At 40.4% G+C, this 26962-nt stretch overlaps 1 protein-coding gene across 1 annotated transcript in view; it reads left to right on the forward strand.

Annotated features, from left to right (window-relative positions):
* The window catches only part of PIK3CB (phosphatidylinositol-4,5-bisphosphate 3-kinase catalytic subunit beta), a 288112-nt gene that overhangs the window by 85463 nt on the left and 175687 nt on the right, over positions 1–26962 (forward strand). The window contains exon 4 of the mRNA XM_032697650.1: positions 19407–19542. The gene's annotated coding sequence lies outside the window, so the exon portion shown is untranslated. The remainder of the gene's footprint in view (positions 1–19406; positions 19543–26962) is intronic.

Genomic DNA, 26962 nt, shown 5'->3' on the forward strand with positions numbered 1-26962 from the left:
AAGGAGACAAAGGATGGAGTTAATAGAAAATCTTGCTCTCCAGTTAGCCTAAAAGATGACCTGCAGGTTTTGGAATTACGGTATGTTCAAAGATATGTCACTGAAATAATGTAATGCCACAGACATTAGGCCATAATGACCTAAAAAAGTATGTGTTTAGTAGTTTGCAGCTGGAGTCAAGGAAGGAACAAAACCGCTTGAAGTGAGCCAGACCCACACATTCTGAAAATCATTATTACATTTAGAGCACTGGAGAGGGAAAATATTCCTACTTACAATTTGCCTTTGGTTTAGATTAAATGTCACATGATTAGTGGCTTGCAAGGGTGCAAGGAGAGCTTTTCCAGAGGATTTTGGATTTTTTATGTAGCTATCAACTGGGATCCAGAAGATCACGACTGTGGTCCTCGTCAATGGTGGTCTGGAATTTTAGGGGATGGGGTTTTTGTTTTGGGAGTTTTTTAGCAAAGAGAAAGGACTTACAAGAAATAGGAATTGATATGGGCCACCCAGAGTAGATGAAGGGTCTTCTGAGTGTCTTCTGATCATCAGAAGGTCCAAATGAGCATAACTGTGTGCTCAGTAGTTTACTGAATTAGAGATTAATTTATTACTACCTTAAATTTCAAAGGTCTAATAGGGCCTTATTATTTTACTTTCAATCTTGCCTGTGTACCCTATGCAGTCCTCACAGTGCAAACAGCAGCATGAAGGGGTAAAGTCACTGTTGGTGGTGACACAGCTTTCCTAGTGACTGCCTGAACAGTGGGCAAAGGCAGGCACTTCAGATGCAGTAACTGCCAGTCCTGTGCTCTAACAGCCAGATAATTGTCCTGAGCTGTACCTTACTTGGTGCCTAATTCACCAGTGCTTGGCATGAGACATTTGGGACCTAACATGAGAGTTTTCTTCTAGTGTTATTTTTTTCTCCCTATATTATCTTAACGGTCCTCAAAGCAGTTTTGATTGTGTACCTACCAGCTGGATGAATTGTTATTTATTCATCTCACAGGGTCTTTCTGTACTTATTTGTAAATGAAACCAATAATCTTGCCTTCCTTGGGTGAGTTAGTAACCCCCTAATGACAAACTTCAGGTGTTTCAAAGCACCTCTTATTACCCTGCTTTGCTGGTGAGCACAAATTTTAGTTGGAAGCTTTTCCTGAAGAGGGGTCTGCATTTTCCAGAGCCTATGAATTTGTTCTGGGGACACTGGTTGAGATAATGGATCACCTGTTCCTAGAAATCTGGTCCATTTTACTGTATAAAATCCAACTTATTAGCAGTTATCCCAAAAGTGAAGGTGGTATGGGGGACTAAGTAAAAAAGTGGTTCTGATGTGGCTAAAAAGACATCCACTTTGATCATTTTTTTTTAATGGAACGTTGATGCTGTGGTGTTTGGGTGTTCTTGAAAGGAAAATGTTTTGTTTCCTCATTCGTAGTCTGGTCTCAGTATGTTCAGCAATTCCATGGATAGTCTGCTCCAGAACATCTTTGGTTAATAAGAAGCTGGGAGATAAACCTTGTGATAATTGATAAGTCATTAGCAGGACTCTGGTTCATCAGATAAGGCCATTAATGGTTTCACATTTCCTAAAAAGTGGCAGTGTTGAGCTGAGTCACTACAGGATATAAGATGAGGAATTGTGTTGCAGCATAGTTTGAATGCAGTACAGATTTACATCCCACTGTGTTTGTTTCTGCAATACATACTTTTTCTCTTTGAATACTCAGCTGGAATTTGGGTGCTTGTGTTGTGAGGAATTTATATTTTATTCCCTCAGATTTTGTACAGCAGAAGCTGTCTTTTGTTCTCTCCTTTCTCTGTTACATGTCCTAATCAGTGGGTTTTCTCACTGGAAAGGTATTTCACTTTATTTACTGTATAGGTGTTAGAATCGTTGTGATTTGAGCATCATGGAGTCAAGCCATTCCATAACTACATTACAAACGAGGAAAAAAAATCTTTCAGAATTCATTCCAAGTTTCTTATGATTTCTTTTTTTTTTTAAATTTGAAATTGAATTTTTTTTGGCTGGTTGGAATTGGAGTTGTCATTTACCTGGTATGGTATAAAAGTTGAAAAGACAATAAAGACAATAACATTGCACGACTTAGACATTCAGAGCTTTTAATATTGGTACTGAGAATTTTATCCTGTTTCAAACACAGGCAGATTGAAGAGTTGAATCTTTGATCTTATTGAAAGAACTGTTTTGGGTTTTTTTTTTTTATTTCAAATCATGTATCAATTGAACTGAACAGTTTTGAAATGACAGCTTTGATGGAGAGCTTGCGTCTCGCGGTATTTATGGGAAAGGTCACTTTTAATGAAGTGATGAAGTAGGTCAGGAGGGATTCCTGGGTTCGCTGGTAGTGACTGTGTGCAGCCAAGATGCCCCCGCGCTGCCGGGAGAGACCCCAGCAGTGCTGACTCCCACTGATGGAAACTGCTGGAAATGCAGCCAGTGCTCCACTGCCGAAGTGAGGGATTAGCAGCAGACAATAAGTTACTTTGGGAGTCTTTTCACTCTTTTTGTGTTGCTCCAATCGCAGTTAGGATTTTAAAACATTGTTGATCACTGGAATCGAACCTGTCTCTCAAAGGACCGTTCCGAGCCAGTGACCTGTAGCATTCATCCCTCTCACCTTAGGGGATGAAAGCTTCTTGTTGTTCTATCTCCATCCAGTCCTTCTATCTTCTGCTGATAAATATCCCTTAATGTTTCATACTGGATTTGATAAATGAGCTTTTTATATTGAATAAAAGATCAGTTGTGAAATTTCCTGCTAGTTCAGTCTAATTTTGGAAAAGACTGCACAACTGGTACGCAAATTCCTTGCTTACAGTGAAGCGAAGATAAGAGAGGAGATAACATCCTGGCTGAATTGAGGACGAATTCTGGTGGCATTGCTATTGAAAAGCAGGCCTGTTTTTAACCTTTTTCTCCTCATCCATAAGCATAAGAGCTTGCTTGGTCTCAATAGCAATGTGATGTGAGTCACTGAAGGCTTAATCTATACCTTAGTACCTCAGTCTGAAACACTCCTATGGGAATTCTACAAACCCGTTTACAAACATTCTTTTAACTATGGAGTAAATTTTGCCTGAAAAATATTATGGCTGCCTAGCATATTATGAGGACATCTCTGGGTATACAATAATGTACCAGGTTTATATACTGTAGCTGCTTTAAACCTGTGGCTGTGAGTAAAAAAATTGAATCTGGTGTTTAGTGTCTGAATCTTGAGGGCTAAGCACGTGAAACTCGTCATTTGTACTGGGGAAAGTCGGTACCAACTGCACGGGCTGCTCCTCTGCCAGTGTAAAGTGTAGCCTGTGTCCAGACGGTAGATAAGGATCGTGCTCTGATTAGCATACAGCTTAAGGAGTTAATTGCAGCGCTTAAGTGAGCTGATAGCATCTCAAACTACAGTCTTGAAAGTGTCAGAGGAAGAATAACAGTAATTTGACTGTTTGAGATGGGAACACATCCTCTGCTGATAAAAGCCAACATCACCGGTGCTGCCAGAGTGTAACTCGCAGTGCTAGGCAATGTCAAAAGCTGCTGGGAAGAGCTGTTTAAAGCCTATCTGGAGCCTGCCTGTGTATGTCTGGACACGTGTTAAAGCTCCCTTAGCATTCGGTATGGAAGGTACAGCCGTTGCATAAACAGTGATTTCTTTTTATAAATAATGTAGCCTCCGATAATTCTTTTTAAAATACTTGGAACGTCCTAGAGAAACAGACAACTGAAAGGTGGCAGAATCTGACCTGTACTTAACTAATTTTGAAATGCAGTTCGAACGGTAATAGTCAATTTTGAGATCAGTTTATCTGTAAAGCATGTGGTGTGGAATGTAATATAACACAGTTTCATTCATCTTAAATGATGCATATGAAGTCATTTGCGCTATGTCGAGGGCACCAAGCGGGGGGTGGAAGAGAAGACAGAACGGACCACAGAGTGAAGGGAGATGCTGATGTTACTAAATATGTCTCAAGATCTGTCGGGTCCAGACACGTCATTGGGAAATCTGGAGACAATGCCTTGTAGCTGGTGATTAGGGCTAAATCGACTGAGGGACGGAAGTGTAAGCACTGGTTCTTAACTCTTCGTGGATTGAAGTGTATTTACTGTACTCACCGACAATTTAATGGGAGAGAAAACAGTGAGGAAAATAGCAAAGCACTATCCTATTTTAACTAGCAATTTGTAGCAGCTGCTCTTGGGCAGTCTCAGATTAAGGTCCCTGTGAAAAAAGTTGGTCTTAATATGGTCCTGTTACATCAGTAGTAGTGATTTGTAGTAAATGTGGTTCATCTTGCTTTCCCTGGAAATAAGGAAGGCGTTTGCTGAGTCACAGCTCTTTCCCAGGGTTCCTAGGCCAGGGCAGCTGTGTACCAGCTCTTACACAATAGCCAAAAATGCTCGGTGTCAGCCTACAGCAGCAGAGCTAGAGCTTTGAACCTTTATAATCTTCAGTATTTTAATCAAATTTTGTTTGGCCTGGGACTATGTAAAAATTTAAAAAACTCTCTGAAGTGCACACATTTCTAATTAACAAGGGAATCATCTTCGTAATTTTTTCTCTTCAAAACCAGACAATTCCTGAAATTTCTTTTTTTTTACCGAATACTTTAGGCAGTGATTATTCCCAGTGATTTCTGCTGTTCTTCATGCATCTCCCACTTCAATTGATACAGGGGACTCGTCGGGGCACTGCTGTCCCCGTTTAATCCGCAGTATGTACTCGCAGGAAGGTAGCAGAAAGGTGCCCAAGCCAACTTCAAAAGACTGTCACTTGAAGAAAAGAATCGGCAGTGTTTCCAGCAATTAATGACAATAGGGGCACGCACCTGTGGTGAGGAACTTTGACTCAAAGAAGCTGCTCTGAAAAACCTTTAAGCACTGTGGATTTCTAGTCTTAGATTTGAAGAACTGACAGAAATGACCTGTTCACCTCTGAACTGGTGACCTACAGGTGGGAAGCAGTATTGTTAGAGGCATGTAAGCAGAATGTAAGGCTGTGTTGTTTTGATGTTTAAAGTATCCATTTCATCTTGATGCAAAGAATAACAAAGGGGCGGTCTGGCTGATGAAAGGCAAAACTGCACTTGAGTTAGCTCAGCTAGAAAGCCAACTTCTGCAAATATTTTCACAATGTGCATGGTGGAGATGTGTTAATTCATTTGTACTTAAAACCAAAGTCAAGGATTTTAAGACTCCTGTTGTCCTTAACTATACACATGTTCTGCAGCCTCTAAGCCTTTGTAACCTTTTAAAGTAACACAATTTTGTTTTAAAAATTAATGATGCAGAGCTCTATGTCGTTGACTTCAGTGGCAGGAGTTTCAAGACCAAATATTGTTCAAGAACCTTAATTCTTGTGGATTGTGTTACTAAGGCACAGAGCAAAGTGGTGCCAGGGAAATTAGGTGAAGAACACTGGAAAACAGTTCTTTTAGAAGCTGTGTTGCTCATTAAGGAACTAATGACAGCCAGTGAAGTCATAAGAGGAGCTGGGACCAGTCAGTTGCTCCAATATGGTATGTTCATGCTGGATGTGACTATTATTACAGGAGAATTACAGCAGTACTGTGCTGCCAAAAGTGAAGGTAAGAACCATCACTGGTTTCTTCAAGTGCTTGAGACTGGCAGAAATCTCCTAAGTGGTCCCCACTGTGAGATTTTAAATTGGGTAGGAGGAAGAGGGAGGCGATGTATGACCAAGGGGAATTTGGCTAGTGAAATGTTTTAGGATGGCATAAAAATTATAAAACATAATGTGCTATTTAACACGCAGTGGTTGCTGTTGTTTTACTCCTATAGAAATTGATGGCAATGCTCTCTCTCACGTTTTCAGTATGAATTCTTAAAACAGAAGGAGCAGATGTATCCTTTTCCAATAACTTCCCCTTTCTCTACTCCTCTAATAGCAGATGCCTTTCTATAAGGTATCTTTTCTGTTACAGGTAGAGGAGCCCTGTACACTTAACATCAAATAAGACTCAATCAAGCAAAATTCTCTATAGCATGTGCATATATCCCTGGGGAGACAAAAGTGCTGGACATGCTGAACTGTGCCATACACATTGCTTGGGGCAGTGCTGGGAGATGCCAACGTGAGGCTGAGCAGTGTCTGCAAGAACTGCAGGGAATCAAGCAGTTATTTGAAGTAGATTTGAAACACTTAACAGACAGGCTAATAATTGCTTCATCCATACGCTTACGTACACAGCATTTCTCAGAATCAGCAAGTAAAACATTCCAAGTGTGACAGGAGGATATTTATCCAACGATAAAGAAATCTTGTCTAAAATGTACTTTCAGTGTCCAGTAGCTTTTAGAATTGTAAGCCCACAGCACCCTGCACAAAATATTTGGTAATTTTCAGCATAGAAACCTATGATTTTTTTAGGTGACAACTCATTGGAAGGAATAAAAGGCTCACAAACGGATACTTTGCTCTGTGCCTTAGTAAAATTCAATTTTATTAAGCATAGCTACCAGTTGCTGCTTAGAAATCCAGTTCCAAACTGAATTAAAATGGCAAAAGTGTACAGCACCTGTCTTCCCAAAGACTTAGCAAATTTTGTAGGATCACAAAAAAGTCACATGAAACTGGAGTAGCTAATTTCAAAATCATTTTAATAACGAATCATTTGAATTTAAGCAGATGAAGGATAAGCTGAAACAGGGATAAACTGAAAAGGCCATGTGCTGAGTCCCTTCATTATCTATGTGGCTAGAAACTACTGTGCTTTATCATCTGCTGTCTCTTTTTGCTATCTCCCTCTTTAATTTTCCTAAATGGCTGATGCACTGCTGCTGAGATAAGGTATTTAATATGGGAAGGGATTTAGATGTTCCTACAAGACCAGTCCAGGCTCCCTTTTTTGAAAATGTCATCTTGATTTGTGCTTTTTTCTTCTCTCTAAGTAATAGGCAGAGGGATTATGAAATTAATCTGGAAGCTAAATTCCACTAACAAAATCCTTGTATCCATTGGTAACATAAATAACACTTGGTTCATAATACAATAATCCCAGATAGTAACCACTATGAGAAGACTCATAAACTAAGTCTCATATTAGATACATTACCTTTAAAATTAACCTTTTTTGGGGGAAGCTGTAGATCCACATATATTTAATTTGAAAAAGTTATCTAATTTAACTTGTTTATGGCATTTTTTAAAAAGCAAAGGAAAACATTCTTGATATTAAAGAATGACCCATAATAGATATATACCTGTCACTTGTATATCTTAAAACTCATCCTGTAGCAATCCCATGGACATCTTTGTCAACAGCTGTCTCAGAAATCAAAACTAAGAGTTTAATCTACTGGTTTGCTATAGAAGTAGGTCTTCTGGTGCATGAAAGAAGCATAAGCTTGCAGTAACCTGTTCTGGAAATTCTCTGGTACCTTTCTGTAGCTAGAGGGAGGAAATTAATGGATGCAGGTGCTAATTCTATAGTATTCTAATGAAAACTTTATTTTTCTTTAAACTAAGCTTTTATGGGCCTCCTGCTTGTGAATAATAGTTGGTAGGAAAATTATCCTGGTTGTTAAAGTAGTGTGGACAGGGAGATAATTTCAGAGACTTGATCTCAGCTTCTACCTGGAGGGAGAAAATGAGAGCTAAAAAGTCCAGAACTGGAAACTTACAGGTTGTCTGCTGCAAGCAGAACTATCAGTGTTGTTTTTATGCAACTTCAGGAGAGTCCTGCTGCAAAGCAAAATGTTTTTCTCACTACAGCATATGAAGGACTTTTTTTGCAATGTGCTGTGTCAAGGTCCTTTGCTTGACGTGTGATCACTCCCTAAGACAGACCTGCAGAGTACAACCTCTGCTCCAGAGTGAGCACAGTTTCTGTCTTTCATTTAAAATTAGTATTATTCCCTTTTCTATAAAATTGCACTAAGCCTCATCAATCTGGATAGTCATTGTCAAGGTGCTTTCTGTACTTAGTATGTGAAGATTTAAGGTTTTTTCCACTGCAGAAGCTGATACACAATGCCATCAATTATTGGGAATTTTATATGCCCTTCCATACATCTGAGGAATATTTGGTTCATGGTATAGTTCAGGCTATGACCCTCTGCACCTGAAGAATATTGGGTTTATAGTATAGTTCAGGCTATGTTGATGAAAATAATTAAAGAGCACTTGATTCTTACCGAGCAAAGGCCTCTAGCTAAGGTTGATTGTGCTGATAAGGTAAAATGCTGGAAAGCAAATTTTTTTTTGAAAAGTTTTTAATAATCAGGACTCAATGTTTTGAAAATTATGTATTTATAGGCAGCTGTTGTTTGTACAAGAAGAGCAGATGTAAATAAAGGGGTTTTTTAAAGGTGTAGTCTGCTATTGTCAAAAGAGTTCTATTGAAAGGTATGCAGGAGAGGTGGATCCAGTTATGGACTGGAATTGCTATTTACTCTTTTGATTTGTGAGAAGTTATCACAGGCAATCAGCCATCTCCCCACCTTTAAGATGCCGGTGTTTTGAGGCGAGTATCACAAGATAACTCTGGAGACAAGCACTGACACAGATCTCATTTATCCTTGCCTTGGAGCTGGAAGATGCCTGTGCTCTAAGGAAACTAAACAAATGAAAGCAGAAGAAAAGAGTGGAAGGTAAAACATGAGATTATTTGGCAAAATTAAAGAGACATGGGAGACCACTTAGTCAAATCTTGTGGGTTTAGGGTAATACCACAAATACAATGCTCTGGGCATTCTTAGGCCTCCTTCATTATAATTCTACACCACATGCTGAATTCTCACCTCTGTGGTTGAGATCCCTTGGAATCACCTTGATCTGCTTTACTGCTTTGCTTTCAATATATTATGTAGGGGGTTGGGGTCTTTTTGGCTTTTATCCTCCCGTGATGGCAGAGATAATGTTGGCAGGATACAGAAAACTTAAAACAAGATGCACTCTCAGTCTTTATGGGAATTCCAATTATTTTCTGCTTTTGCTGCAAAATGGTGGTGAAATTGTTCAGAAACCAACACACAGGACTGAACATCTTTAAAACAGTTGTGTCTTCTGTTGAATTAATGAAAAAGGAAAAAGTAAGTATGCTTTCAATTTTTCTTATTGCTGCTAATTCTAGGAGTATGTTGTATTGTATATGAATAAGTAGAATAAGTTTTCAGTGAAAGGATAGAAAAGTGTCTAAAATTAGAAGATTATAGGTCTCAAATTTGCTTTGAAAGTTTGTCTCTTTGCCTAAGAAAGAGACCAGTATTGCACCAGAATTGCGGTGAGGGATTTGTATTAGATTCTCTGAGGATGTATCCTGTCTTCATGCTATTGATGAAGCTTGAACAATTTATGCCAGCAGTGCCCAGCTTTTCCTTTGAAGTTTTGAATATTTTCCTGTAAATACCCAGAAAAATGAAGCTTTGGAATTCTGTGGGGTTATGTTCTTGGTATCTCAGCAAAGTGCATCTCAAGAGAAGCTAGTACTTGTAACAGGGTAGTGTCAGAGCTTTCAAAGTGAATACTGGAGTTTCCTTGTGCTAGTGAACTTAAATGCAGAAGAGTTTGCCAACATGACCTTTTCTAGCTACAGTAATTAATATAAAGACTGAGTAGGAAATCAAAACGGGACATGAGCAGTCTTGTTTCCTCAGTTAACCAAAAGTCAAACAAGAATCACCAGTGTGATTCAGACTGGTGAGGAGGCCTGGACTATGGTTATTTTCATCTTCTGCTATGGGGTCTGCTGGTAAAAGTACATGAAGTCCTAAACCTGGTAACTTAGCCTGAAGGTAATACAGAATAACAGGTTCCTTTTCCTGTCAAGTAATTCCCTGCACTAATAGAGCAGAGAGAGGATTAAGGTGGAGTTGTCCTAATGATCTGAGTAAATCCTAGATGTGCTCACTTTTGTTTTGTTGATTAAGTTTCAGTCTGTATCATACTTTTAGATATCTGTTTGGTGATTATTCTTGAAAAACATGTTATTAATCTTTGTCTAAACTATTTACCTGTAAAGTTACAATAAATTCAGCATGAGGGCCTTCTGAGCACAAATTAAGATCTGAAAACCACTGCTTCCCAATATTATTAATGGTTTCAGAAAGCTGTTCCCAGGAAGATTTGTCTGCAAAATGCTGCTTATTCCAAGAGGTTTGTTTGGTTATACATTTTGCTTAGCATTTGTTAGCATGTGATTTCTGAGTCAGCACTAAGGCTGACAAGGGTAATTGTTCTTCAACTGTTGCTATTATCTTACTTGAGATTTCCCATTATAAAATGCTCTTAAATCAGTGTCTGTCAAAGAATCGGATTAGTGCCTGATTAGATCTGTCAAGTTTGATCTTCCAATGTGTTTTGTGCCAGATTTGGATTTGAGAATGAACACTTAGAGTGTTAGAAGTTCATATATGATACAATTGAAAGCTCTGTTGCGTAATTACGTTTTTGATTTCGAGTTTGTTACCCTAACAAGTACATTGGGGCACAAATGAAAGGCTCCAATATCAGAAAATTTACTTCATGATGTCATGGGCCGCATCCCTCCCGGAAGAATTTACGTTACTTGTCACACAGTCTTGCCAAAATCCTGAGCAGTGTGCAGTAATGAAATCCTAATAGCAGCCAGCTGGTTTTAGAGGCATACACCCAATGGCTTTGACATTTTTCAAAGAAGATACATTTCTCCTGCAAGGGCTGGCTCTCAACTCATGCCTGACCCACTGAGAGGAGGGATGCTCCAGCAGCTCTGCAGAGCTGTGCAGTCTCTGCATGTTCTGCCTGTGCAGGGAAGGGGCAGTGTATCCATCTCCCTCCCAATTTCTCTCAACTGCTTGGCTGACCCTGAGCCAAATGTCTGCCTCTGTGTTAAGTTGAACTGCATCACAAATTTCTAATTACCCCTTACCTTCTATTTTCCCAGGCTCCAGCCCTGGGAAGACCATTCTCTGATGCGTGTTTATTTATAAATGGGTCATTTCCATGTGGCTTTGACCTCTCCAGTTGGCTTCAAAACCTAAGCTGTGTGGAGGAGTCAATTTTCTACCTCACTGCAGACATACTCAAACCCTTTGTTTTTTCGGATGGGGAACGTACCTCAGCAAGTATCTTCTTTCCTGAGACTGACTTATGGATCATGGAGAAATTTGTGAGTTCAGCTTCCACTAGTCAGTTTGTTCAGCTTCACAGTCCTAGACAGAGAGAAGGGAAGCTGTGGGTGTTCTTTTAGGATTAATTCTAAAAAAAAAAAAAAAAAAAAAGTAATATCCAGTTTGCCTGCTGGTGGTTCAAGCTGTGGAGAAGTAAACTCAGCAGGTAGTGAGCATTGGTGTGAGCATCAGTTCCTGGATCAATTCCTGTATTGGAATTTGATTTCTCACTACCTGTTTACCTATCATGTGGTAGGGTGATTATCTTTATTAGTATCTCTATGCAACAGCCCTGTGTATATTTACTTGAAATCTCTTTGTCTGTTTTCTGTTACCAGTCCTTACCTATTGATGTGTTGATTACACCTTGTAGGAGACAAACACTGGGTGAGCTGTTCACCCAGGAAGGGCAACAGCTGTCCCTGCAGGGTGTTTAGTGAAAATGATCTCAGGGCATATTGTCACTACCAGAGAGGGTTCCATATGGCCCCTGAGACTGCTGTGGGAATATCTTCTGTGTTGGAGTATCCAGCACAAAGCAATGCCCCTGAGATACTGTGCATCCTGGGTGTAATTTTGCACTGGGTATCATACCAGGGCATACAGGGGCATATTTGGATGAGCTGCTCATGGAGGTGATGGCAATCCTGAGCAGGGAAAAACCCAGCTGTTTACTGCCCCAGAAACAGAACCAACGGCCCCTGGAGAAAAACCCTCTTTTGTTACAGAAGGCCAAATGAGACTTCTGTTTAAACACTAATAAATAAACAGCATAAAGGGAACCTGTCAGTAAGATGGTGCAGATCCAAGTGAGGGCTGCAGATTGTCCTGGGGAAAATCACGCTGCTGAAATCAGTGGGGATGTTAGATAGAAAATGCTCCCTGGGAATGAATCGATTTTTCTAGGTCCACTAAAATATTTGAGAAATAGATATAGGTGGGAATACCTGAGAATCTTTTTTTTTTTTTTTTTTTTTAATTTCTAAGAAGTAGGTGTGTATACTGTACTCTTTCCTTTGGATAAATAAATCCCTCCCTACACCACCCATGCCAGGAGATTGCTTCCAGCCCATCATATCTTCAGGCTCTTATGCCTTTTAACAAGGACAGCCATCCAGTTTTTTACATTGTGTTTGTCAGGGCAGTGCACACACAAGGTAGTACGATATTAAATCAGCCAAGGAAGAATTTTTGACCACTTCTTTTTTCCCTCTATAATGAATTCCTGTGTAAACCTGCCATGTTGCACACGTGTCTTAGCTGTGCATACTGTCATCTTTCACATTTTTCTTTGGGCATATTGGTAAAAGCAAAACAATATCAGAGCAGGGAATGAAATAACTGGTTTCTAAGAGATATACCAAAATGAAAATGATAAAAGCAACAACTCCACTGTGAGAGGTTTAGCTGTATAAACAAAAGTTAATGTTAGATACCTCTACATTCTGTGGGAGGAGAGAGTGGAGAGATCATGATGATTATTTTTTCTTCTACTCAACACCAATGTAATGATCAAGAGCAGTAACCTGAAAGAGTGAGCACACACACATGAATAAAGGGAATGCTTTTCAGGGAAGTGAGTGATAAAAGGCAGAATAGAAATGAAGAATGAAGTCTATTCAGCAAAGGAAGTTGGCTTCCAGCAACTGGATAGGAGGAGTAGAAAGGTGGTTGCCTAATAGAACCGAACTCCTCTTTGCATTGTTTTTATGTAAATATATATATAAAAATGAACGTGGAAAGTATGGAACTTATATTTCCTGTGACAACTGAAAACAAATGTGGACGTTGGCCATGGGGCAGGATCAGCTCCTTGTGCTCCTATAGAGTTCCTACAGAGTGTACTGCCAAAGATTCCCTGCTGTTGTGCTGCAGCGTGTGCTCGGCCACTGCCTGGGCACGGGGCTCCACCCCGTTCTGGCTTTTGTACTGAAAATGGTCAGAACAGGGTTTGAGGTAAAAGGGCTGTGTTTCCCTGCTGAGGCACAGGGTGCTGGCTGTCTGGCACGTTAGAAATAGTACAGCTGGGCTTTTTAATTTATTTTTTTCTTGCCAACAGAGAAAAAACACTGCATTTAGTTCGTGGTACTTACTAAAACAGGAGATTGCCTTAATTCCCTAAACTTCTTTTTTGTAATGGATTCAGCAGTACTTTTCCCTCTATTTAATGTGAAGGATATCTTTTCCTTCCATAGGTGCCTTTTAGTATCTTTTTATCAGAATAATTAGTGGTGTTTTTGATAAATGGGAGATGGGGTCTGTAGCCTTTCCAAATCTGATTTCTGTGGGTTTCCTTACAAACCAGAAAACGAGAGAGAATTGCTTGGAGATGAGAGCAATGGTGCAAAGTGTTCTCTTTCCACCAGACCTTACAGTGCCATATCCCACCCGTCTGTCCCCCCTGAGCCATCAGATGACAGCATATCAGGAACCCAGTTCTGCCTAGGGGTGTCCCAGCACTGATGAAGTTTAAAGTTGGTGTCACTCTCAAGGCCTTCAAAAGAAATGAATGTGGGCAAGCTCAAAACCTCGGGGGTTTTTAAGCACTTCCCACCTCAGTGCCCATGTCTGCAGCCATAGCCTGTACCTGTGCAGAGTGGTTCCTTGACTTTTCTTGTGATCACATGGAGAGGTTGTTCTCACTGAAATGTCCCATGTTATGGACCTGCTTTGCCACAAGAATTCAGGCATTAGTCTCAATCACCTCTTCACTGTGGGCTGCAGCACACTGGTTTTTCTTAAGAAGCCAAATACTGCAATCTAGAATTGAAGGAGTGTTTCTAATCTCCTCACTATTAAGGGCTGGTATAATGAGAAGGAACAGAAATGACCTCTGGAGTTGTGTGCAGCCTGATGAGCTTTCACAAGGCTTTCACATGCCACGAGTTCCACACCAATGACTATAAATAATTGCCTAGGTTGGCCTGACCTCGGGTTGTCTGAGAAGATGATCTGATAATGGCACAAGTGACTCTGATTCTGTTCTGAAGTTGAGATCCCGTTTAGGATTATACTTATTTGAACTCTCTGTAATTTAAGAAGAAAGCTTTCTGCATGTGCCAGTACTGGAAACACATTTTGGACACAGAGGTCACTGATGTGGCAGTTGAAATCATCACGAAATAAGTCACTTGGGACGTGAATTTAAGCAAAACTGAAAAGTTACCTCCTGTTTGACAATGAAGTTTTCTTTCCCTGGTCTCTCAGCCCTGCCAAGTTTTGTAACAACTCCTCAGTTCTGCAGACTGTGTACGGGGCAGATACCCCTTTGCAGGACCTTCAGCAGGGATCTCTGCACATTTTGGAGCACATCTCAATCTGAGAGCAGCCTGCAGAAGGGCAAGTTGGGTACCACATCTTTCCCTTGGGCCATCCTTGCCTACTTTCCCTGTCAGTGGCAAGTGGTGCACGTTAGTTTCCAAGAATTACTAACCCATTTCACGGCGTGTGGTCCAAGAAAAAAAAAAAATTACCAACAAAGTTACCAACAAAAGCAGCCTTTATTACAACCTTGCTTAGTCACACATTTCTTTTTTTCCTGACAAATTATGAAGAACAAAGCTAACTGCCTGGATGATCTTCAATGTCTTTTCCAACCTAAATGGTTCTATGACTTTGCTTTTTTCTTAAACCGCTGTTTTGCCGAATGCACAGTGCTAGGAGGAGTTCCATTACTTCCTATCAGTCCACCCCAAAGTGCTCAGAACTCACAGCATTTCATCAACCATGATCTTGATATACAGTAAAAGAATTCTTTGGATTGTGACCTGTTACAATGCCCCTGGTCCCAACCAGAAATATTTGAAACTTGTTTTTTTGGCAAAGTTGTCAAAATTTTCTTGTCGATGTATCCTAAAAAATCATCTTCAAGGGAGATGGAAAATGGTATTAAACCACTAGATTTGGAAACAGTTCCTCAGAGTGGCTCTGCCTGTGACCTGGTATGGCATGGCTGCAAATTTTTGGGTTTTACAGCAAATAATGGTTTATAGATCACTGTAGAATGCAACAACTTAGGTAATGTGATGAATGTACTGCTGGGAGGAGCACAAACCACTTCAAAATGGCTCAGCCGGGCAAACAAACAGGAGTGATCCTGCCAGTGAAGGTATTTGCTGTTGCTGATGGTTGTACATGTGGCAGAAAAAGTTTGGGAACTCCCTGGCTTGGAATAAAAAATTCCCTGAAGGGAGATGGTCTGAGCAGATTAGCTGTGGCCTTATTAGGCCAGGCTGTTACTAAACTGTTTGTTACTGGTACCTTCTGAAAGATCTTTATACCTCCCACAAGCCTGGGAGAAAGCTCCAGAGAGATCCATGTGTTATTTTGTGTTTCGTTTCTTCCCAAATGATTGCAAAAATAATTTAATATTACTGTTTTGAGGAATCACCTGAGAAGCCCATGAAAACTTTAATTCTCCAACTGCACTGCCTTTTCTGAAAGACAGAGCTCTGCTTAGCCTTTCTTTTCTTAGTCAGGAGCAATCCATTGAGGGACATAACTGTATCTGGGGAAGCCTCAGGGCTGATTTTGCACGGGCTGTAATAATGTGAATCATAAATAAATCAGTTTGCACTATCATCAGAACCACCTGGGAGGGGAGATTTAATTAGGAAGACTATGGGCAGACTGCAAATGTTTTATAGGTGTGAGAAGAGTGACAGAAGGGAAGAGGACATTCCACAGTCCGGATTTCAGCTCTTCACAAACTGTTTGTAACCTATTAGCTGAGATTTTCAGCATAGCTGTAGGATTTAGTCATGTCTTCCATTGAGGTGTAATGGGTGATAAGTTTAAATACCGTGCATTTAGAAAAAGAAAGAAAAAAAAAGGTAGAGGACATTTTCAGTCATTACTGAAGCGTACTATGGTACATTTGTGTGAGGATCAAGAAAAGACAGGTGAGATCTACTGTATGGGTAGGCAAGTTTCCAAGAGCATTAACATTTTATTTTAAGAGATGAATAAAACCCTCAAAATTGCTCTAGACTTGGCAGGTAAGGATTGTTATGCTTCATCTTGCCTCTTGGCCAGAAAGCTCAGTAAGTAAGAGCTTGCCAGATACAGCAGTCTTCCCCACTACCTGAATTTAATTTAAACCATTCTGTGCAGCCCTGATTTTAATCCTTTCATTTTGGTTTTGAGTTACCGCATATATGGCACAATGGAAATATTTTTTCAAACTTAAATTAGAAACACGTTTTAGGAGACAAAAAAAGGGCCTGTCTTTAGTGCAGAATGAAACATCTTTAACTGTTAGATGAAGTACAACCGTTGGACCATTTTACTTAAAAGGTTTGATCATCAGTAGAGAAATGTGGATTTTCTGTGATGCACTTTTTCTTGCCCTTTCCCCCTTCCAGTTGTACACATTGCACAAAGTGTTTCTTCAGGGTGGCCAAACTTTGTGATAGTTAGCAATAAATACGTTTTAAAATAACTAGAGACAAAAGTGTGATATGTCAAAGGTAAAAAAAAATCAGTGTATTCATCTTTATTTTACACTCTGCGTGTAAAAGTAACGGTGAGTTTTTAAAACTCTGAGATATTTTTATTTGCCATAAATGGTGGCAACGTTTTTGTCACCTCTAAGAATATGTGTTTCCAGGATGTACCATCAACTTTGGCTCTAAAGCAGTGCAGAACAGGAAGTATAAATGCTGCAAACATCTGAATCCAAGTAAAAGCTGCAGAGAGAATGAGATCTTGCAACTGGATCTTCCGTTTTGCTGCCCAGGTTGGCCTTGTTTCTTCCACAAGGAAAAGTAAGGGGCCAACTTGATAGTTTTGTCTTGAAAATTGTCTTGAAAGACAATTTTTTTTTTCATTTTTTAAATGTTGTCATGGTGTTTTTGTAAGCTAAAAAGTCTAGAAAATTTAGATCTTTATGGAACTGCTAAAGTACATGTATGAGAAGCACAGTGAAAACCTGTGTTCAAACAGTTATCAGCAATTCACTGCCAAATGGGAGGATATACTGGCTGGGATTTCACAGAAATCCTGGCCATGGCTTGTCAATCAAAAACATAGCTGGAAGATTAAAGAGTGTGCATAAATCTGCAGATGACAGGATTCTGGTCAGAAAGGATGAGCAGGAGGTAACACCTGAGCAGGAGGAACCTGTTGCATGACCAAGCAATGGTCAGTGACTGATGAAGCACCAGGTACTACAGCTCCTTGTGCCACAGTTAACATGCCTTGACTGTGTCGTGCTGGTGACAAAAAAAGCCTGTTCCATGCTACACTGGAATCTCAGAGTGTTACTGGTGAGCCCTGTGGAACAGCCACCTTATTCAAGTAGTGTTGGAATCAAGACCAGTGTGTCCTATCCTGCACTTGGCCTTTCTGAGTGGACGAGTGGGGACAATTCAGGGTTGAGCACTGAGGATGTTTTAAGGTCTGGAAATACCACTCTGGGTCTAAGTCACTGTGATGATGCTCATTGACTTGTCACAAGTAATTCCTGGAATTTCATGAGTTTTTAAAGTGGGCTTTATCTAGCATTTTAAACATGCAGATTTATTAGTAAATCAGATGTGTATTAATATAATTTGTGCACTTTTTTATGCTTGGATGTTGGGAGCAGAACATGACAACAGAAAGGAATACTTGCTATGCCGTTGTGGTCAAAGGACTGTACTCAGTACTTAGTTCTTTGAAGGATAATTTAGGGCCTACTTCAGCAAGAATGTCCCTGCACATCAAGGCAGTATGGACATACCATGACTGGGACTGCTGGAACCTCATGTGTAGTACCAGCTAGTCCATGGTCAACGTGCCAAAATGTTGGTCACTGGGATTCTTATTAGACTGCTGATGGAAATGTGCTTGTTTCACAAAAAATATATAAACAACATTTGACATAGTTTTAGAAAGATCACTTTGAAAAGTGTGTCTTTTCAGAAATTCACATATTAGGTGATCTTACTCATGCTTATTTGGGTTTTTTAATTATGTGAATAAGGCCACTGGAAAAATGGATTATTTCCATTATGCATGGGAAATGGTGGAGTGACCAGATTTAAATGCAGCTTCCCTGAGTCCTGGGTATGCAGAGAAGGTCATGAAGTCGCCCATGGGTGTTGGCCAGGATCACATCTGACATGGTCATGTTTAAAGGCAAAGCCAAATGAAAGAGAGGAATGGACCAACAAGGTATCACTGGTGAAGAAAGATTATCTACAGCATGCTGGCTACCCTGTCCAAGTGTAAAAATGCCAATTAGCTCTGCCTATCCTTCCCTTCCTGTTGTTCCCAGCCTGAGTGTGAGCCACTCACAGCTTCTTAAGGGTTTGAGCAATGAGTTGCTTTTTCTAAGGACTGACAGGAAATCATTTAATAAGCTGGGAGGAGGGAGAAGTTTCCTGTTCTACTTACTCCCCAAATAATTCCTAAGCTAAAGAGAGAAGACAGTTGAGTGGGCCAGAGCGCCAGCCCCAGTGTCCTTACGTGTGTTCCTCTAACCACATTGATCACATCCCCACAGAGATTTTGCCTTCGTCTCAGTTAGACCCCTAAAAGCTATATATTCTTTTAAAGAATGAATAAGTTGAGTGTTTTCATTAAGTTGCATGTTAATATAATAGAAGTGCTTTCAGGGCCATGACTGTGGGATTAGCTCTGTGCAGAGGGGCTGGATCAGGACCTCGGGACCGTTGTTGGAACGTCACAAACACTTAAGGACAAATGAGGCTCAAGTGAGGCCTATTTTGCAATAAGTATAAAAAGTGTAACTGGGATTGACATATCTGTTCTGCTGTAAAGATCTAACACTGTCAGATGGCTAAAATGCATAAGGCAGTTGCATAAATCTTACTAATGCTTTTGATGTATTTATCTCCTGAGTTTTTTAGGACTTATAAGTGTATTTCAGGTTTACTGGTACTGAGAATGAATTCACTAGAGAATGTGTGTGCTTATTTAAAGTTGTGTAAAAATATCATTCTATTCACTTGAGTGTATGAATGGTAAACAAAAATTTTGTCAAAAGCCCATGGTAAATTTAGAGATTCAATACTTTAGAAATCCTACTGAAGAGTTGCCTGGAAAGTGTAGTGTATTTAAAAAAAAAATGCTTACAGGATAGTATTTCATATTAAAAGTGTTACTAACTAAACCTGTGCTATCAATGGAAAAAACAGATAAACTCTGCCATGCTTGCAAGTATATAAATAGTATTATTCAATACCTGAAGACAAATTATTTGCAAAAGACCTACCATTTGTTTTCTGAAAGAAGTGTGTATTTGTTTCTTGAGCAGACATCCTCCGCGCTGCTGAGAAACCCCTCGGAAAGCACAACACTTCAGAAGGGTCCTGAGGAAGGATATGACAAAGTTCTGCAAGATGTGACATCTGGTGGATGGCCTGCTCCCAGTGACCCAGGGCCCCTGTCAGGTACAGTGATGAGTTCGAGTTTATTGAGGTCTGTAACAAATTTCAGATGACTTGATTAAAATCATGAGTGTGCAGCCCCCTTTCTGTTGGCAGTTAACTTTTTTGTGCTGCAGCAGACAGCACAGAAAGCTTAAGTTCTATTTGAATTTTGCTTATTGTCACTTGACAGCAATGAATTATTAAAAATTTGTCGTCCTCAAAATCTGAAAGAGAAATTTAGCAGGCCAGAGGTGTAGCATGTATTGTTACATTATACTCTCCTTCTGCTTTCCAGGATAGGTGTGTTTATTCTTGTAGTCTTGTCCACCTGCATGTCTATTCTGTAATTAGCCACAAGTTTTTTAAAAAGTCCCGAAAATCATGAGATTCACCTGAAACGTTTCTCAGTGCAACATATTTTACTGCCTTTTTTTTTCGTTTTCTACTTCTAACTTCTGACAAGAGCCAAGAACCTCATCTCTTAAGTTAAATAGTTGATTGCTTGCAACTTTCAAAAGTACCAGAAATTGCAAAAACAAATTAAAAATGGGTTTAGTAGAGTTCAGAGTGGTATTCTTTAGTAAGACTGGAAGTATTGGGCAATCCTTGTTGTGGTAGCTGCAGTAAGCTGGCAGTAGGAGTGTTCAGTTGGAAAAGAGGGTATAGGGTACAGATGTGTGCTACAGGAATGCTGTTGGTCATCAGCACCCTAAGAACCAACCCCAGTTTCAGTGTTCTCACTGTCCCTCAGGAGAGATAAGAGAGAGAATATCTTTTTGCAAATAAATATCTGCATTGACCTGACATTGAGAATACTGCTCGTTACAAATATGGGACAGTTTTGTTTGTTATTATGTTTTCCTTATGGTTGTTTTGAAAGTGAATTAAAGGAAAGCATTATTCCTTTGTCGTTTCTGGGATTGGTATCACTGATCACAAGCTCTGCCCAGTTTCAGCTGTTTCTCCCAGTAACCCCCATAGACAGGCCTGTGGTCACCTCTCATCTCAATCTGAGAGGCTGAAATCAGTTTGAAATTAAAACCTGAAAGTTGGGGGGAAAAGCAGTGGAAAGATCAATGTTCTACAATTAAAATGAAATCTTACCATGCCTGTTTCTGCTATTTTGCTTTTATATACTGCCATGAATATTCTGTTCAGAAGTTACAGATTGTGTATCCTTTGTGATTTTTCCCAAGTCCTTCCAGTAAATTTTCTCCCGTTACTTGTTGTGGCTGAGCTTCTCAAGCAGGGGAAGGCTTGTTTGCTTGTTTTTATTTTGTTTTCTTCCTGAGCTGCTCTGTCTGGAATTTCAAAGCAAAGGAAACTTTTGTATATGTGTAAAGGGGTGAAACTTCTGCTGGCAAGGGTTGGAGTGTTTATTTCATATAGCTGTGGAAACTCCAGCAGAGACATAATTGTTAATAATGATGAGGATGTATCAATCTGCCAGTAATTTGACTGGGACATGAAAAAACACATGGGCCCACTGACTGAAATGTCTGACCTGAGTTTTTATATCCAGGAATAAGTTGTTGATTTTCTCCCATGACAGTGTCAAAATACCTCCACCACGAATATGTATAACCTGTGTTTTTACACCACACTTTCCTTATTTTTTCCTGAACTAAATTCTTGTAAGTTGTCCTGTTCTCAATATAAACCCATTGGTCTATCTTCCCCCTTAGCCTCCAAGGATTTAGTCAGTGAGGGGGAAGTGTTTAAAAATAATTCCAGTTATGGTAGAACAGCCTGTATCCTTTCTATAGAGTAACTGACATCAGCCTTCAGAGTTCACAAAATGGTCAACAAAAGATCAGTAAAAACATCCAAGGATTCTGAAGGGTAAACATTTTTTTTTCCTCTTTCCTTTAAAGGGAAAATGTGACTTTTTGAGCAGGAGTAGGTTTTCAGACTGTGGAAGCCTGAGTGACACACACCTCTTGTTAAAACTGGTATGATTTTGTATTCTGAAGAACTACCAGACCTCTTAGAAGCTTCACCTCTGAGGATACACGTAGCTCTGTTGTAATACCAAGTTAATACCCATATTAAGGGTGCTGTGTATTAGTGGGAATAAAGAGAAAAAGAGAGATTTCCCCTGTTTTCTTTTTGTCTGATTTAGAGATGCACATGCCCGTGTGCTGGCTCCTGGGTTGGGGCAAGGGTTGTATTTTGCTCATGTTAAAGCTGGGGGGTGTAAGGACATGCAACATGAGGCTGCAGGTGGAAAACTTCTTTAGCCCAGGGAATATGTGCCTCCAGGGAAGACTCAGTGGCTGGCTGTGGCTATCATATGCCTTCTCAATGTGGGAGAGCATAAAGGAGGAGCCATGCAAGACAAAAGTTGCAGAGGAGGTGGGGATGTAGGCAGGAATTGGTGTAACAGAGAGGGAGCTCTGTGGTTTTCTTCTGTCCTTGTACCAGCAGCCTGCTGAGGTGTCACTGCCAACCAGGCAGGAGACAGCAGTGGGCTGGGTGTAATTTGGGGTGTCCTGCTCAGAGTTACATTGCCCAGTTTTATCACTGAAGCTGGAGAGATTTTGAAACAAGCACCTGTAGGCTTGAGGAGAGGGCAAGTGGCAGAGCGGAACATTTCCTTAGGCCCTGGCCTAGTGAACTCCAGAATTTCAAAGCAGAAATTGTGCAAGGGGCTTCCAAGATCATGGCAAGGAGTCTGTGCTCAGCACTTCACAGCCAGGTCGTGGCAGCACCTGAGGCAAGGAGGACAACAAATGTTTGCAAACATCCACATTCTAAAACATTCCCTTACTACAGTGCCCACACCAAGAGCTGGAAATGTAATAGCACTGCAGGTGTTTCTTGCCTTCATATTTTCCCCACTATGTTTGAGAAATGTTGAGAGTGGCTCTGGAGACTTTGAACATTTGAAATGAGTTATAAACACAGACTGATCATAATGGTGATATTTTTAATATATGTACATACTATTGGAAACCTATCAGTTGTTTTTTCTCACTCTGTTATTTAAGAAAACCAGAATTGATGTCTGCTAGTTTCAATACTTCACACTTGCCAAATTTCTTGGCTTACTTTTGAAAGACTGAATCTTGAAATAATGATTTCTTTTTTAAGTAGAAATTTCAATTCCCTTTTTCCTGGCACGTAAGATTAGACGGGGAAAATAAGCCACGCCTTTTCCCTGATCACTGCCTGCATCCAGACAGCCACACCAAATCTTCTGAACATTACGAGCGTGTTATTGCCTTCTGTTGCACGCTAGGAGATTTTTCGGGCTGTAAAGGTCCTTTTCCCGCTCAGGAGAGAAACTGCAGCACCTGCGTTTGGCGTTTTCTTGGTGCTTTCACTTTGTGTATGGAATGTAAGTTCCTTGGGAAGGCCCCGGAGAGCTCGGGCTCCGGCTGATGCTCAGCACAGCGATCCCCTCCTCGGCCTCTCCCGGCGCTCGCTGTTTCTCTGATGCCCCCTTCTGCCCTCCTCGCCTCATATCATGGAAAAATCTTCCTTCAGGACTGCCCAGAGACCGTGCAGCACAGGACATGGGGTTGGGTTTGAGCACTGCTGGGGGTGTTCTGGGGAACGTGCCCAACTGCTGCTGTGTTGGCGAGTCAGGCATTTGCCTTTTCTGCAAATAGGAACCGTGTGAATGCATGAGGAATACACTGAAGGAAGGAGGTGGGGATGATTTCATCCACTGGAAATCTTTGTGCAAGCGTGGACCAAAAAGCTCTAAAAAGTACATTTGGCTACTTTCAATTTTTAGTTGTGTGGTCACAGGTGCATTTTTAGGCAAAGTATCACATAAGAAATTAGCTCCTCCTATGAAAAAAAAATTAAGAGGATATCTTTGGAAAATTAGGACTGATCTCTATGGCTGCTGTTGCTCCCACAGTCCTTCCCTCTCCAACAAACCCTTTAATGTGATAAAAGAGTGTTGATATTCTTTTCATTTGGGAGCCTCTGTTTGCTGACCAGCCCCTGTGCCACACTTGTCCTTTGGCAGACAGTGAAAGAAGTGTCCAAGCTCCAGGATACATTTGTCTGTTCTTGCCAAAGAGATCCAGTTACAGGGGTGAGACAGCGACCCAGATGCAGGCTCTTTGCTGGTGCTGCCCCTGAGGGTTCAGTTCCAGTTGGTTGCATTTATGCAGCCTGCACTTTGCTAGGAAAGAGTGAAATCATCAATTGTCACAAGTCTAATTGGTTTGGACATGTGACCTCGGCACTGAAGAACTTAAGATCTAAAGGTCTGCTTGCCCTGAGAAACGTGTTCAGGAATGGCTCTTCTGCCAGGAGTCCTTGTGTGGGTGCTAATTGCATGTGGCACACCAGGGACTCTTCTGGAAGCAGCAGGGAACAGCCGTTCTGGGAAACATCTGTATAGAGACAAATCCTTATCCTTCAAGGCCTCTCCTTCCCAGGGAATTCCAGAGAGCTCCTGCATAGCAAACTGAGAGTTACCAAAGAGCTGGATATTTCTATAACACAGACTGCAAGGCCAAAGTGTTCAGGTGCTTGAGGAATCAAAAATACCTCAGAAACTCTGTAGAAAACTTTGTCATTTCAAAATATGAATGAGAGGATAAAGCCTGCTTTGATTTAGTGTGAAAAGGGAGGAGGGGAACAATGACATGGGGATAGAACACAAAGCATTCCTCAATTTTAGGAATTTTTAGGAAAAAAAGGTGTCTGTAGCAGTGTTTCTGGATTTCTTCAAGTGCAATATAAAGGTTGGATCACTGTTCCCCACGTCAGCTGCAATAATACAGAACCACTGTGGAAGAAGGTTTCAGTCACTGCATTATCTTCATTTTTACAATAATAAATGCAGCTACCACTTAGCATGGAGTGACCTCTCTCCTAGGTCAAACTCTTCTGTTTGCGTTTCTATGACAGCTTGACATAAAATGACTTAATGACTAAAATGAAAAATGGTACAATATTTCAATCCTCATGTCAGGAACAATTTAGGAATTAAAAAGCATAACATAGAATTAATGTATCTTTCAAAAATTCATTAAAATAACCCTCTTTGGTTCAGTTAGCATTGACATTTCGAACTGACCTCAGGTTTTAGCAAAACAGTGTGTGTTTTTTAAGGGAAAAAATACCGAGCTCATGTAAGTAAAGCCTTTGTATCTTAAGTTTTCTCCCCTGTCCTGATAGAGCTGTCCCTCAGACTCTCACTCCTGCTTCTCCTCATAAACAGCAAACAGTGTGAACTGGCAGAGCAAGTGCCTTCCCATCACCTTGAGCTCATGAGATGTTGACACGCAGCAGTGGCAAAGAGGAAGGTGCAAACAGATGAAAATCCCAGCTGAATGAGTGGGTTTTTAATCTTCTTGCACCTGTTTCCAGGAGGGAGTGTGACAGTGATAGGGTGCAGAAAGGAATGTTACAACCTGAGCAGGAGGATGTGGGTGGTGGCACAAGTCTCGAGGCGGGAGCGGGATGGGGGAGGATGAAGCAGCAGCTTGCATCATATTTCAGACCTTGAATTTGGAAGGACCCTGATATATTGAAGACAAATATATGAAAAAGACAAACAATTTAAGACCAGTGTTTAGGTATGGTGTTTACCAGGGAAAGAGAGGTATTTACCAGCATGATCTGAATGCAGCAACTTTTGAAATAATTTAATTTCCAAAAGTAATTACTCTGAGACTATAATACTGACTGCTGCATGGATCTCATACACAGCAGAGTGTGATCTCATCTCCAAAGCCAATTGCCTAGACTGAGTGGGGATCTAAATGGTTAGAGGTAGAATATTGAAAATAAAAATTGTCCCAAGTAGGATTTGCTGTTGGATTGGAAGATAGTGCAGCCTCTGCACAGGGCTCTGCCATGGAGGTGCTGATACCCTTCTGGGGAGAGGGGAGAGTGCACGGAAGGAGTTGCTGGAAGCTTTTTCAACACCACTTGATTCATCTCCAGTAACAGATCCCTGATGTCCTCACAGTTAGTGAGCCTGAGCCCAAGCTTTGGAAGAGCCTTGTTGGAGGCCAGGAGGGTCCCCTGGTTCTCCTGCTCTTTGTTCCTCAGTGGTTTTTTTCATTACATTGATAGAATTGAAAAAAAATGACTAAAATATTGTTTTCTGCAATGTTTCTGGAAATTTGCACACCTGCCCCTTTCCAGCACATCACTGGATCCTGTGCCAGGTGCTCCAGTGCCAGTGATGGTGACTCCAAGGCAGGGCAGGTCCTGCTTGGTTCCAGTCCAGTTGCATTCACAGTCCTTTAAAACAATGCTGACCAGGGATGAATTTCAAATGGTGTTTAAAATCCCGTGTTTATTGCTATAAATCCTTGGGTTTTTTCCCTTTTGCTCTCTTTTGGGTGGACTCCTAGCAAGTTTGACAGGAGCACAGGACATTTCTGATATATGGCATCAGGTCTGTTAGTTCAGAAACCCCACACAGAAGCTTGTTTTTCGAAAGAGAGAAAATAAGATTAAACAGGACAGGGAATGCTGTTATGAAGGAATGAAAATATTTTCATTACCAGAGTATTTGTATGTCAACAGCTGATAGGGAATGATGTGAGACATTCCCAGAAGGACTCCCAAAGATTTTTTCCGTGTGTAATAGACCAATTAGCAGGGCCCAGATTAAATGAGCAATGTCACATTGCTTCTTGCATTAAAAAAGTGTGACATTCAGTCTCTTTATTTACTAAATATTTGCATTTTTTATCCTTGGGACTTTAGCTATACTCTTTTCAACAGCTCTGAGTTCCCAAGTAACAGGGGGAAATGTTAGCCTGTCCAACATAACTTTAAGACACATAGATAGATTTCTATTATGTAGTATATATTTGTAAAGATTTATTGATGAGAAGCTCTGTACACTCTCAGAACACGTACACATGTGAAAAGGAGAGGGATATTAAACTCTGCTAAGCCAGAGCTTGTAATACTTTTAAGCTGACTTCATGAGTTAATAAAGGAGGAAATGAGCAAATTCAGTTTCAGACTGTGCTGCCCAGCTCTCCTGGAGCAGCCCTTGGACTGACTCAAAAGCAATTGTTTGATTTTCAGTTGGTTTTCAGTCTTAATGTGGTTTTGAGAAATTTTAGTCTTTCCCTAGAGAAAACAACTGAGTGATTAAATAAAAAATTAGCGCTGTATGATAAAAAAAAAATTATTTGCAGGATTGCTTTATTTTCTTAACAGCTTTCAGCTCCCACTGCAGAAGGGTTTGAGTTTTGGTGACAGGGCACTTTATGGTTTTATGAATTAATGTTGATTTGAAGTGGGTAGAAGAAAAATTGCAATAGACTTAAAGAGCATTAACACTTAATTGAATTTAGTGTTTGGATATCTTTTTTATTTCCATATCTCTGAAAATTTGCACAAGTTAAATATCAATTAGTGATTGATCTTTCTCAGATAACAAATAATTGTAGCAGATTATAATTCAGAATCAGGTGGCTTCTTTAGAGGTATTGAGGTCTGCATG

Source organism: Chiroxiphia lanceolata, chromosome 10, assembly GCF_009829145.1.
Source record: "Chiroxiphia lanceolata isolate bChiLan1 chromosome 10, bChiLan1.pri, whole genome shotgun sequence".
Classification (NCBI taxonomy): domain Eukaryota; kingdom Metazoa; phylum Chordata; class Aves; order Passeriformes; family Pipridae; genus Chiroxiphia; species Chiroxiphia lanceolata.